Below are 16,147 nucleotides of genomic sequence, written 5' to 3' on the forward strand. Positions count from 1 at the left end.
CCATTCTGCGGTCTCCTTCGCCTCAAAATGACGCTGCCTAATCCTCACTCGACCTCCGATAAAAATAAAAACAAAAGACGAGAAATCGGCCACAATCAACCTTTACGCTTCAGAGGAGTGTACATTTCTTCTCTCCTCTGTACAGTATATGCTGCTTATACTGACAGCGAATATACCATAATCTTGAGTCATGTGTCACTGCTGAATTGACACAGTTCCCCTTAACTAAACAGCTGAATTGACACAGTTCCCCTTACCTAAACAGCTGAACTGACACAGTTCCCTTTACTTAAACGGCTGAATTGACACAGTTCCCCCTAACTAAACACCTGAACTGACACAGTTCCCCTTAACTAAACAGCTGAATTGACACAGTTCCCCTTACCTAAACAGCTGAATTGACACAGTTCCCCTTGACTAAACAGCTGAACTGACACAGTTCCCCTTACCTAAACAGCTGAATTGACACAGTTCCCCTTACCTAAACAGCTGAATTGACACAGCCCTAAACACCTGAATTGAACAGTTCCTTACCTAAACAGCTGAAACTGACAAACAGCTGAACTGACACAAAGTCTTTAACTAAACAGCTGAATTGACAGTTCCCCTTACCTAAACAGCTGACACGCCCTTAATAAACAGCTGAACTGACAAAGTACTCCTTAACTGAACAGCTGAATTGACACAGTTCCCCCTTACCTAAACAACGAATTGATACAGTTCCCCTTACCTAAACAGCTGAATTGACATAGTTGCCCTTACCTAAACAGCTGAATTGACACAGTTCCCTTAACTATGTCCTTAATTAAACTTACAAAATTTTATGTGAATTCTCCAATTAAGGCCAATTCTGGAAATGGAACATAAAATTTAGGCCAAAGTCCAAGAGCTGGGACTTATGAAGTCATTCAGCACTAAAATGGAAACTGGTAGTAAGAAGACTTCAAAGGCGTAACAGGAAGAAAACCTCGTAGTTGCACTATGAAGCAATTGTTAGAGAGGGTGGAAAGTCCGATGGACGGAGGTACAGTAAAAGGAATGAAAGAGGTTGCAGCTAAGAGCCGAAGGGACGCTGAAAAGAACCTTAAGCAATAATGCCTATAGTGCACCGACAGCACTAACCCCCTCAATGCACTAACCCCGCCCCCCCAAATACAGGGGTTGGGACAATTTTGACAACGAATAATGATCAGTCTTGATATGGCTTTTAGAGGACCCAATCTACCGCTGAAAAATTCCACGAGGATTGAGTTTTGAAGAGCAAACTGCCAGCAGTCAATAAGATAAATATAATAAATGTAATAAGAGGCGTGTTTTCTGGAATTTTATGAACGAGAATACCAGAAATTGGATATAGAAAATCAATCATGAATTGGAATCATTTTCGTTGCTGTGAAACTTCAAATGGTGTGCTCATTCTCCCTCTCAATGAATGGTGGTCGTGAAATCAAATTAGTTAACTAATGGACTTTGTGGAAAGCCTCTACAATAAATGTCTGAGACATACACTTGTAACCCTTATGAAGCATTTCTTTATACACATACATGCATAATTCTTATGTATATACATATATATATTATAAGCAATATTCATATATACATATAAATATATATATATATATATATATATATATATATATATATATATATATATATATATTTATATATGTATATATATATACATTTATATGTATAAATACACATATATACACACACACACACACACACACACACACACATATATATATATATATATATATATATATATATATATATATATATATATAATTAGCACAAGTTATAGAATATTGATTTCAGTCACCTGATCCCATCCAGTCAATTTTTTTTCCGGTTGTAGGAACCAGTTTTTTAACAAGATGCGTTAGAAATAAACGGACGCTAACTGATTTATTTTGGTCTATAAAACAAAACACAGTTACGGTGCATCTGCTCCATATTCATTACATGCAACTAAAATGTTCGCTATGAAATAGTTCCTAATCGGGAGTGAGGTGGTGTGCGTATCCATACATACATAGGCTACATACATATTTATATACATATATATTTATATATATAATATATATATATATCCATTATACAGATATATATATATTTACACACACACATACATATATATATATATATATATATATATATATATATAGATATTAGAAGAGAGAGAGAGAGAGAGAGAGAGAGAGAGAGAGAGAGAGAGAGAGAGATCATTGATGTCTGACACAGATGATCACCTTAAACAAGTCAAATTATATAAACAGTATATAAATTATATATATATATATATATATATATATATATATATATATATATATATATATATATATATATATATAATATATATATATATATATATATATATATATATATATATATATAACATATAACGTGACTGACTGGCTTAAGGTGATCTGGCATCAAACATCAACGTTCATTTATAAATCATTCTTTCCATTTACATCCCTGGAGAGCACTAATTAAAGTAAGCACAGTTCTCTACTTTTCATTGCGCATAATCATCAGTCACTTTGAAAATTAACGTGATAAGGAAATGAATTTGTGTTTACCATTCACAGTTCTCTCTCTCTCTCTCTCTCTCTCTCTCTCTCTCTCTCTCTCTCTCTCTCTCTCTCTCTCTCTTTGGTAAGTCAATTGTAAATTATGTAGTGTTTTCCCACAGTTTCTGCGACTAGTCTCTTCTCCAGCTCTACTTCCAATTACTAATGCAACCTGAATCTCAACTCCTACATCTTAACGACATCAAAACAGAACCTCGGACTCAGCACATTAACATCAAAAATCTCAAAACTCCAGACTGATATCCCTGCACGATACCACCCAATGATGGCGGAAGAGCTGACGTCAGCCATCTTACTGAAGAGAGGAAAGGAGACTGCACCCACCTTGGAAATTCAACCGAATGACCTCATGTCACGGTAAGCCGTAGATCAGCCGTGTACAAAGGGTCAACTGCTTTCAAGTTCACATACAAGGGTTAGCAGCAGCTGCAAATGGCAGTGAAGTCCCAGAATCTGGGCAGATACGATTCTCAAGTGTGCTGGGTTAATGTGTGCATTTAGGTGGCCTGGCATCTGTGCGGATTTTTAGTTCTCTGTAAAAGAAAACTATTGTGCCGGCTTTGTCTACCCGTCCGCACTTTATTCTGTCCGCACTTTTTTCCGTCCGAACTCAGTTCTTAAAAACTACTGAGGCTAGAGGGCTGCAAATTAGCATGTTGATCATCCACCCTCCAATCATCGAACATACCAAATTGCAGCCCTCTAATCTCAGTAGTTTTTATTTTATTTAAGGTTAAATTTAGCCATAATCATGCATCTGGCAACGATATAGGACATGTCACCACCGGGCCGTTGTTAAAGATTCATGGGCTGCGGTTCATACAGCATTATGCCGAGACCACCGAGAGATAGATCTATTTTCGGTGGCCTTGATTATACGATATACAGATAACTCGACTGCGCTGAAGAAACTTCAGCGAATTATTTACTTGTTATTCTAAGGATAAACAGATGACCTGCGGTCTATTCTGTGGCGTTGAGAAACTGACCAGATATGACCTCTTCTGAACCAAAGTCATCGTCCAGACCGTGGAGTCCAAAATACAATCATCCACTAGTCACTTGACCTACTGGACCGTAATGAGCTAATCGCATGATTAAAACTATTTGGGAGAAACTTTCAAGCCCTGTCTTCGCTTAAAGTCAGTAAATGCTTTTAAGATAAATTAAAACTATGAATTGAAAGTTTTGACAGTCGACATTTATTGTTGCATTTCGTTTAATATCCAATGAGCCCTACCTCGGGAATATTGCCGGAGGGAAACTGAAATTGATAAACGTTTCGGCACCTGGGAGACAGCCGAAAGTCGTCGATCCGCACTGTCGGGTGTTCGAATCTCCCAGGTGCTGAATCGTTTATCAATTATAGTTTCCTTTCAGTTGTGTTTCCGAGGTAGAGCGAGTTAGATATTAGCATAAAAATTTCACAGCGTATGTGATGAAAATTCATATATGTATATATATATATATAAATACAAATATAAATATATATATATACATATACAGTATATATGTATGTATAATTGAATCAAGAAGATATGGGACGTGATGAATGTATAAATAAAAACGGAAAAATGAATAACGGAGGACTTCGCCAGTAGCGACCGTGTCGAAAGGCCTACCAACCACCCGGAAACAAAGGTGGTTGCTGATGAACAGCATCTTTTGACATTTTAAACGCGGTCCTTTACTGGCTAAAGGACCGTGTCCGTTTTGGTCCAATGGAAAGAGAGGTATAGAGGCCAACTTTGAAAATGTGGGACACCGGTTGAAACGTCAGCACTACATTGTTCTCTCCTTCCCCTAACTCGATGCTATATATATATATATATATATATATATATATATATATATATATATATATATATATATATATATATATATACACACATGTATATTATTTTTATATATATATATATATTTATATATATACATGTGTATATATAGATATGTCAAAGCTTTACTTCCCTCCCCCAACCTCTCTCCTACCAAACTGAAGGTTTTTTTTTAACGACACTCCCTCGCAGCCTCACCCAAAACTAGTTTCCGTCTATTTATCTTCTTTACAAACTTTTCTGTAAATCATTATCTGATAATACACGTTCGTTTCGGGCAGCAAGTCAAGCGTGGTGAAGTCATGAACTGACATGACTGTTGTTAATGTCCTAAAATTATCCCAAACACCCCGTCCAGTCAACATTTATTAGTTTTAGGACTTAAAATAACCTCGTTATGTTAGCTTCGTTGCACTGTATGTGTGTGGTGTGTGTGTGTGTGTGTGTGTGTGTGTGTGTGTGTGTGTGTGTGTGTGTGTGTGTGTGTTGTGTGTGTGTTTGTCATCTTCAACAGCTATGCTTGCAAGTATCGGTTATTTTCAAGGATTTGTTCCGACCAAAAAATTCAACAAGAAAGAATTAAATATTTAATTTTAAAACTCTGAGCATCCGCGTACGTCAGTTACCACAGAGAAAAACTTTCATCAAGTGATGGAAAAAAATTCTCTTGCAAATACCAATTTTGAATCTTCGGTATGATTCATAGAAACTATCCATAAAGTTTGCCACTGTTTGCTTTTTATCTTTATGTACAAAGATGACCGTACCTAAGAATACGAGAATAATAAAAAGATAACAGACATGAACGGACTAAATAATATAAAGTAACCGTAGCTGTATTATAGAAAACTGGGAAACATGTCGGAAAATGCAAGTTGTAAAGTGACACTTGATAAATAAAGACAAATTTTTACCCCGGGGCAATAAGTCACATCATTGTTAAACATCCAAATTATCAAAGACTTCCTTTAAGTCTCTCTCTCTCTCTCTCTCTCTCTCTCTCTCTCTCTCTCTTCTCAATCTCCATTTCTTTTTCCTGTATACTGCAAAACAGTTCAAGAAGACCAATAATTCTTGCCCATACGCTCTCACTTTTCCATGAACAATTTTGGATTCTGCGCGGAAGGTTCTCCCAAAGACAGGTGGACTATGACCACCAGTTATTTATCCCTGTGACCAACACTGATTCCGGAGTCCATTCCTCACTAATCAGCAGTTATATCGTAAGCTCTCATTACCGAAAGGCTACCTATGACTCTTGGCTCCATTCCTCAGACCAGACAACGATTGGATTTTAATCTCTTGTCATCTCAAATCAATCTTTATGCCTTAAATTCTAATGCACTGCAGTTGATTGGATTATTATTATACCCAATCCTACACCGTTAAATTCTGACTTCACGACTTCATTTCTCACTAATCAACAACTGGATTTCAGTCCATATCACTCTTCGTTTAATGTGAGGATTTTAATCCTCCTGCCTTCTCAATTAACACTTGAATCTCGATTTTTTTTTCTTTTTATCTAACGACTGTTAGAATCTACCCCTCACTGCAATCCAATCAACGTCAACACTTGGAAACTGGACTTATTTTCCTCCCAATAGACGTTTGGACTGTGAATCCAAAACCTGCCGAGCGTGGCATATGAACATGCATCTGACTTCTCTAATATATATAATTATATGGATGTTTCACAGACAGCGGCCCCCGGGGTTTTAACCCAGTATGTATCCACCTTTGCGGCGTGTTTAGCACAAGCCCCCGTTGGGGACGACAGTAAAGGCATAAACAAAAGTCTGTAAATATCATAAAGATAGAGACCCCAAAGAAACATTAGTCCTAGATAATGACCCCCGAACTTTGCTGGGGGTCACTATCTAGGAAAGATCCAATTATACATGTATAAATTAATAACAGTACCTCACTGTGACTGGATAGTATCTAGAGGAGATATTTATTCAGGAAAAGTTACAAGCTTTCCAGGACTAACTGTCATCATCGTCTGGTATCCGTAGATACCAGTTTAAATGAGGTCCTGTTATTAACTGCATTAATGCACAGAACAATAATGTGTAAGTGGTAAAGTCCATATATATATATATATATATATATATATATATATATATATATATATATATTATATATATATATATGATAAAGTATATATATATATATTATATGTGTATAAATTATAAATCCATAATATATATATATAATATAATATATATATATATATATATATATATATATATATATTACATCATCCTTTTACACTTTTTTTACAGTTTTCTGTACACATAATGTACTTTCATGAACAGAATTTTTAATCAAACAACAAACACCGTATGGTAAACACAATCTGAAACTTTCAGAACGTCATGAAAGTAATGACAATCTTAGTAAATGAACGCATGAGAAAGGAATGACAGCTAAACAGTAAATCGCAGCCAGCGAACCATAGAGTTAGACGATATGGTGTCATCGCTAAATATTGTTTCACTATGCTCGTCAAATATTTCGGCAAAATATTCATCTGCTGTTCGTATGAACTCGTCAAATATTTCAGCAAAACATGATGTCTGATTTAACTCTATTTCTTTCTTTCATTTGCTTTTTTTTTTTTTTTAATCTTATCAATACACAAGTATTTGATATTACCGAAGGTGAACTTTGTTCCTCAAGGTGACCTTTCGTCTCTTCTGCTTTTATCCTCGGACAGGCTATTTTTGTCCGGGAATGAAAACCGCAGCTATTTTTGACTATTGAAAGCTGCTCTCGTCATTTCTGCAGTCCTTGGTGAAGAATGCGGAACTCAAAAACAATGGCAGGCAGGAACAATTCTTTTTTTTTTTTTTTCTTATTTTATTTACAATAAAGTTCCTTTTATCACATGCCTTGATGGAGCAAAATTTTCCAGCTTAGAAACTGCCTAAACAACTATCCGGGTCGGTTTGAATGGAATGTAATGAGGTGTGTGTCAGCTTTCAAATGCCTTCCAAATGTTTGTCTGCAAAATCTCTCTCTCTCTCTCTCTCTCTCTCTCTCTCTCTCTGTGTGTGCAGCCATTTAGCGGCAGGTGGCTTTATATAAGACACATTTTTTTTTAATGAGGTGTGTGTCAGCTTGTCAACCTTTCCAAATGCCTGTCTGCAAATGTAGTTTTGTCTCTCTCTCTCTCTCTCTCTCTCTCTCTCTCTCTCTCTCTCTCTCTCTCTCTCTCAGAACCAGTTAGCGGCAGCTGGCTTTATATAATACACATTTTTTTAATGAGGTGTGTCAGCTTGTCAACCTTTCCGAATGCCTGTCTGTAAACGTAGTTTTGTTCTCTCTCTCTCTCTCTCTCTCTGGAACCAGTTGGCGGGAGGTGGCTTTATATAATAGATATATATATTTTTTTTGCAAAGTGGAAGGGGTGGCCTTCTATATGCAGTATTCTCCTGGCAGACGATGAGGAACGCACACCGGGCCTATTTCATCCCCAGGAGGTCCAGTCACTCAAGAGCGGACCAGGATGCTGACCAAAGCAAGACCTCAACAACAGGCTGGCTTTGGCGTTAACATCATTCATGCGAGCTTCCTCCTCCTCCTCCTCCTCCTCCTCCTCCTCCTCCTCCCCCTCTTCTTCTTCTTCCTCATGACTAGATTTAATAATACACGAATACTTCTTTGTCGCGTCCGTGCGCTGTTCTTGTCAGGCTGTCTACTGCAACAGTGACTCTGACTGCAACATACACACGAAGAGAAGTCTGCTGTACTTCTTCGCCAATTGATTTTCCGGCGCCGTTTACCTTTAAAACGAGTTTCCTGCATCGCGATGTCTTCAGTAGGTTAAACAGGCAATGCAGTTGCCGAGCGTGTCATCATACACACGTGAATTCAGACTCGGGGCTCGCCTCTCGCAGCCTGAGGTGCATGGGCTGGCCCTCCGCGAGAGGGCTTCAGAGATGCCACCCAGATAAAATATATATATTCCGGTCGACTTCAAAGAAAAGATCCAAGGTGGAGTCTCTGAAGGGTGTGTGTGTGTGTGTGTGTGTGTGTGTGGTGTCCTCGTAACACTCGCTAAGCTTTGACGAGTTTATCTGTGATCTGACATTTCTTTTTTCTTCTTCTTCTTCTTCTTTCTTCTTCTTGTCCTCGTCTCTGCTCGCTTCTGTCGCACCCCGGGACTGTGTAAGTGTCTTTCGTTCTCCTGTTTCGCTTTTTGTTTGTCTGTTTGTGTCTTCCGTGTTTCTTCTTTAACCAGTAGCCTAAGCGTGTAAGTTAGATTGCAATGTTCCACTGCAGGAAGTTAGATTTACTTTGTTTTATATAAATATATATATTATACAGTAAAAATACACACAAACACATACATTTTATATATATAATATATATATATATATTTTATATAGTACACACACATATACATACTATAAGTGTGTGTGTGGTACTGTATATATATATATATATATATATATATATATATATATATATATATATATACATTATATATAGTATATATACACACACACTTATAGTATGTATATGTGTGTGTACTGTACCATAATATATATATTATATATATATATATATATATATATATATATATATATATATATATATATATATATATATATATATATATATATATAAACTGTATACACCATTACTATCATCATATATATCTGGTAAGATTGATGTATCTTAACACGGTGTTTTGTTCTTTTGTGAAACAATAAATACTTAGAAGGAGAGCGTAATTCTACAAGGTTTGGTTGGAAGAGGGGCTATTTTTGACTTGTAAATAAATGCATATTGACTATATTACCTCAAGTACTTTTAGGTACCTTTCATCAGAGATGACATCCTGTGGTTTTCACGTGCTAAGAAATTAATTAAAAGGGGCTGCTTTGCCCATTCGCCTTCTTTTCTCTTCTTTAGGATGAAAGCACTGAGATATCTAATTCATATACAGTAACCTTTCAATGACAATACAAGAAGGAATTTTCCGCATGTATGTTTAAATCCACACGACATTTTGTTATCTTTATCAGCAATTAAAGAACAGATTAGAATATAAAGTTCAGGCTGAAGGCCAAGAAGCTGGGACCTATGAGGTCAATCAGCGCTGAAAGGAAAACTGAGAGTAAAAGTTTACAAAGGTGTAACCGGAGGAAAACCTCGTAGTTGCACTACCAAAAAACTGCTAGAATCGGGTGGTAAGTTAGATGGAAGAAAGAATATGAATGGAGGTACAGTAAAATGAATGAAAGGTAATGGGTTGCAGCTAGGGGCCGAAGGGACGCTGCAAAGAACCTTAAGTAATGCCTACAGTGCACCACGCGTGAGGTGCACTGACGCCACCATTAACCCCCTTTGGGGTATCAGCAATTATAAGCTAAACATCAAGTCTAGCCACGGTACAAAAGTACCAGAATAACAATGCTGGGGTTCTAGGTTCCATTTCTCTCCGGTTCTAAATTTTCAGGTCACTCTCATTTAGTCTTGGATCTTTAATCTTACGGTCTGCATTCACAAATAGGACTTTAATTCTTATCTGGTCCCATTTAACATTTAAGAATTGGGTTCTACAGTTTTCGAATAAATGCTCCTCATCTCCTCCTGTTCTCTCCCGTAAACTCGTGGACTACTTCCCGGTCGCAAATTCCTGAGATGTCTGCTAGTATTGCATCAGCCCGGTTTTTTAGCCATGCCCCTAGGTTAGGTTAGATTAGGGCAAGTTAGGTTAGGTTAGGTTAGATTAGTACCCGAGATGTATGCTAGTATTGCACCAGCCCGGTTTTTTAGCCATGCCCCTAGGTTAGGTTAGATTAGGGCAAGTTAGGTTAGGTTAGGTTAGATTAGTACCCGAGATGTATGCTAGTATTGCACCAGCCCGGTTTTTTAGCCATGCCCCTAGGTTAGGTTAGATTAGGGCAAGTTAGGTTAGGTTAGGTTAGATTAGTACCCGAGATGTATGCTAGTATTGAACCAGCCCCAGTTTTTTTGCTATGCCCCTAGGTTAGGTTAGGTTAGGTTAGGTTGGGTTAGTACCTGAGATGTACGCTATTATTGCACCAGTCCCGGTTTTTTACCATGCCGGTTTGGTTAGGTTAGGTTAGGTTAGGTCAAGTTAATGCCTAAGATGTGTGCTAGTATTGCACCAGTCCCTTTTTTTTTTTTTGCCATGCCCCTAGGTTGTTAGGTTAGGTTGGGCTAGGTTATTTCAAATTAGTAACTCCACAGTCATTTGGGTGTGGGAAACATGATGAGATTATTTTCCAGAAAATTCTGTGGTTACTTTTTAAGATATGGCGTTCCGCTTCTTTCAGGGAAAGGTCCCAATACTCGGTTACATCTCGGGAAAATGCTTCCCTGTCAGCTCCTGAATTCTAGATTGTCTTCTGCTACTTGTTATTTAAATCCCAATCTCAAACTTATAAAAAGTGGAATATAAATTAGCGTTTGCCTTATGAATACATGTGGAATATAGTTTGTTAGATCATTCACCACAGACCTTGACTCTTTTTGCAAAACACATATTTAGTGAACATGTGTTGCTTTTAGAAATTTGAACACTTTGTTGGCCGACTCGGTAGAGCTTCAGACTGTCATTCGATGGGCCGGAGTTCAATTCCCGCGGCCGGCTGATGAAGAGTAAGAGGAATTTATTTCTGGTGATAGAAATAATTTCTCGCTATAATGTGGTTCGGATTCCACAATAAGTTGTAGTCCCAAGGTTAAGTAACCAAATGGTTCTTAATACGTAAAATAAGTCTAATCCTTCGGGCCAGCCCTAGGAGAGCTGTTAATCAGCTCAGTGGTCTGGTAAAACTAAGGTATACTTACTTTATTTAGAAATTTGATTCTTGTCCGGAGATTGCTGTGGCTAAGATGGGACTCGGTCACCTTATTCATTCTCTGTCTGTCTGTCTGTCTCTCCCTCTCTTTTATACGCACATGCAAACACACACACACACACAACAAGGACATACATGGACTGATGGCCGAAGCTACAAGTGCACTATTGTTCAAGAGTCGAAAATCTTGACTTAAATTTCTTATGGACCAATTAATGGACAGTGTACTGTCCTGTCATTATGAAAGATAACTCATAAACCCTAGTCTGGATAGTTCTTGAATACAATTTACGTAAAGATGCTTTTGGATTTGGTTTGAATACATCATCTTCTTCTTCTGCACCTTTTCCCCACTTCTAAGTGGGGGTCGATGTTTCTGACAGCTTTCCTCCTCCACCTGGCTCGGTCAAACACATCGTCCTCCGACAATTGTTTGTCTCTCAGGTCTTCTCTAACTACATCCATCCACCTTCTTAGCTTCTTCGGTCTTGCTCTCGCTCTCCCACCAGGCACCTCCACCTGCATCACTCTCCTCCCTACATATCACTCATCCCTTCTCATCACATGGCCATACCACTGCAGTCTTCTTTCCTGGCCCTTCTTGGTATGAATACATCTGTTTCCAGTCAGACACCCTTTTCTATCCAGTGCAAACTATTTCGTTGAGGGCTTATATCTGCATAAACAGCACCGACGTCCAAAAACATGGAAGCCAACATGATGAGAGGCTCTTCAATGTCATTCCCGTAACTTCACGTCTCTGCATATGTTCGGCTTTGTAGTGTTCGCAGCATTAAACAATTAAAAAATGCGCCGAAGTTCCTTCGGTGCAATCGAGTTTTCTGTACATCGATGGATCAAGGCCACCAAAATAGATCATCTTTCGGTGGTGTCATTAATGTTGCGCGAGCCGCGGCTCCATGAAACTTTAACCACGGCCTAATTCTTAACCTTAAATAAAATAAAAACCACTGAGGCTAGACGGCTGCAATTTGGTACGATTGCTGATTGGAGGGTGAATGATCAACATACCAATTTGCAGCCCTCTAGCCTAAGTAGTTTTAAGATCTGAAGCGGACAGAAAAAGTGCGGACAGAATAAATTGCGGACGGACAGACAAAGCCGGCACAATAGTTTTCTTTTACAGAAAACAAAAAGTTAATTTGAAAAAGGGAGTTTGATTCGCCCTTCATGCCAGTCAGGTCCACGTTGTTGATTTCAGCACCTTATTTTCTGTAGTTCTTAAGATCATCTGATTCATCTTATTTTAAAAGTAGTCTTTCAAATTGTTCTTGAATTAAGCAAGTGGGAAAGTCGTCCATTTCATTATACGAACACTACAATCCGGTATGATTGATGACTGGAGGGTGGATGATCAACATACCAATTTGTAGCCCTCTAGCCTCAGTAGTTGTTAAGATCTGAGAGCGGACAGAGAAAGTGGGGACAGAAGAAAGCCAACGTCAAAATGCCCGCCCGTTAACTATCTACCAAACTACGCATTTCTCAGTTTTCCTTACAACAAATGAAAAATAGAGGGTAGAAGTTTCTTACACGAATTCACCAGTGGCCAAGATTTTCCTGGTAACGTCAACTGACGATTGAAGAAGACCCTAAGGATGAATAGAAAGTAATGACCAAAAATTAATATGTGTATGTGTGTGTGTATATACTGTATACACATATACATTATAAAATATATATATATATATATATATATATATATATATATATATATATATATATATATATATATATGAATATAAATATATATGTATATATATACTGTATATATACACACACATACACATATATATATATATATATATATATATATATATATATATATATATATATATATATATATATATCTATATATATATATATATATATATATATATATATATATATATATATATAAAGTAATCAACACACAATCACGTGTGGGAACAAAATAAATTTCTGACTGACATTAGATCGAACCTTAGGTCCTTCAATTGAAAGACGAGACTGCTATAGCCAACCAAGCCTTTCAATTGAAAGACTTGGTTTCGATATATATATATATATATATATATATATATATATATATATATATATATATATATATATATATATACATATATATATATATATATATATATATATATATATATATATATATATATATATATAGAGTGTGTGTGTGAATAACCTTGAAGGAATCATATCCCCGCCTCTTAATGAGCATAAACAGTACATTCAGAAAGAGAAGACCGAACTGAATGAGAAGGATTAAGCATAAACTTGACATCAAACGCAGAAAATTCACTGACTGACCGCAGAAGATAACTGGTTATAAGATTTAATTCACAACAGTACAACACGATTATTATAACGTGCTGCGCACCGAACCAATGAACTCTCCGGTGACATAAAGGCGAAATTTATAAATATTAGCAGAATGCCATACAAGAAATACCAGAAAGAGATATGAGAATTTGTTGGTGGTGGTACCAGTGTACAGCTGATAAGGACAATGAAGGTATGGAGGATGCAATAGGCAAAGAATGCCTGGGAGACTCGAAACGAAAATGGGGTGCAAGATATTAATCTAAAGTACTCTTAAACCATCACATAAACCAGATAGATCGCACAGGGGTGCTACAGGGGAATCTTACGCCACCTTTGTTGCTTGTCCTTACCACAGATTTTATACTGAGGGAGGAAAACAAGTAAAAAACGCGCTGAAGCTTCTTCGGCGCAAACGAGTTTTCTGTACAACGTACAATGCTGTGTGAAACTCTCAGTCACGGCCCATGAAATTCTCAGCCGCAGCCCGTGAAACTTTCAGCCACGGCCTGTTGGTGGCCTGTGTTGTTGGTACCTATAGCGGTGACAGACGCACGATCTTGGCTAACTTTAACCTTAAATAAAATAAAAAAACTACTGAGGCTAGAGGGCTGCAATTTGGTATGTTCGATGACTGGAGGGAGGATGATCAACATACCAATTTGCAGCCCTCTAGCTCTAGTAGTTTTTAAGATCTGAGGGCGGACAGAAAATGTGCGGACAAAAAAGTTCGGACGGACATACAAAGCCGGCACAATAGTTTTCTTTTACAGAAAACTAAAAAAAAAAAAGAAAAACTGAAGAAGTTAGTAACTAACAAAAGGCAAATGTCAGCTGTGATCACCAGCTTGTCGCTGCCATACAAAGGCTGAAATTAAAAGCAGACCCCATAAAAATATTAACAAAACATCTAGTTTTAATACAATAATTGATTGACTGATTGATTTATTGTTACTGAAACCGGCGTCACAACATCTGGCATATGACACCGCAACAAAACTAAATAAGAAACTAAAAAAAAAAAATTAAAAGGAGTTTCATATAAGAAATATCTTATAAAAAAATATATATGTACATATATATATATAATATATATATAATCATATCTTTAAAAATCTTCTTGAAAATGAATACCGAGAGGCTTCTGAAAATGATCCGCAGTTCTAGAGACCACGCGCCTGAAGAGACGCACTCAATCAAAAAGGATTGGAACATCGGCAGTGTACATCAATCTGCTGGGAAGTATTAAGACATGGTCTGACAAGACGGAAATCTTGGATACCGGATGAGACCCGAGATAAAATAAAGAAAGAACAGAAGCAAAATGCATTCGTGAAATAATCCCGGGAACAGGGAACAACGCCAAACAGAAAGTGTTATGTACTTGAATCTAGGAAGTGAGTTTAAGCCAAGTGCAAGAGGAGACAATGGCGGCCAGAACACGATTTTCAGGATGAATTTTTTTTTTTTTTTAAAGAAGAATGTATCAAAGCAACTTGTAGATTATGGAAAGCCAAGAAGACATCACTGCAGAGATGATTTTAGAAGAAAATTAAGTGAAGCCTCGTGTTCTAACTACACTCTTTCACAGAATATGCAGTGGGGATTGGAAATCACAGCAAAGGTACCAAAGACAGGTGCACTCAATACAGATGCATTGCACTTTCGTCTGTTTTGATACAAACATTCAAGATGGTTTATTCTCAATACGCTGGAGAAAGAAACTGACGAGCAATCTAGTTTTAGAAAGGGCACAAGTTGCACAGACCTGATATGGCTAGTAAGATATATTGCACAGCCGTGTATGGAAGTTACAATTCCCCTTCTGTTAATTACGAGAAAGCAATTTGACAGTCTTCACAGGCCATCATTATATGAGGTCTCGCGTCCCTGTCAAGTGAATTAGCAGTCAATAGCGGGGTGCTACAGGGAGATATTATGCCACCTTGTTGTTTGTTCTTGTCATAGATTTTACAGTGAAAAGGTAGTTGGAGGTGTAAGATTAGTTTCATTTTGGAGTAACGTCTGGAACTTGACAGACAACATTTACAGAGATTGCTTATAAGACTGCGCCGTGCATCTAGAGGTGATGCTCAGGACAAATTTACGAAAGAAACAGAAGTCATGAAGACAAAGAATGCTCGAAGGAATGAAATATGACTCGAAGGGAAGAACGATTAGGGCGCATGAATCTTTCAAACTTTCAGGAACACTGATGTTCAACAGAAGTTCTCTTACGAATAAGACTTGGAAATCAAATGGCCTGAAAATGCATATGAAAATAAGATCTGGTATGATCTGCGTTGTTTTAGGGGCACGAATTATTGCATTACAGCCGATCTGAGAACAATCTTCTCAAAGCTTTCCGAAAGCAGGGTGAGAAATGAACTCCGTAGGAAATTATGGAAATTCCGTTAGATGAAATAACGAAGGGAAGAAGGGTGGACATATTCACTGAACCACCCTGGGAAGAACAGCACATTATGAAGAGCCTCAGCTTGGCTCCTGTGGATACCAGAACAGTTAGATGAGCCTAAAA

The sequence above is a fragment of the Macrobrachium rosenbergii genome, chromosome 25 (assembly GCF_040412425.1).
Source record: "Macrobrachium rosenbergii isolate ZJJX-2024 chromosome 25, ASM4041242v1, whole genome shotgun sequence".
Lineage (NCBI taxonomy): Eukaryota > Metazoa > Arthropoda > Malacostraca > Decapoda > Palaemonidae > Macrobrachium > Macrobrachium rosenbergii.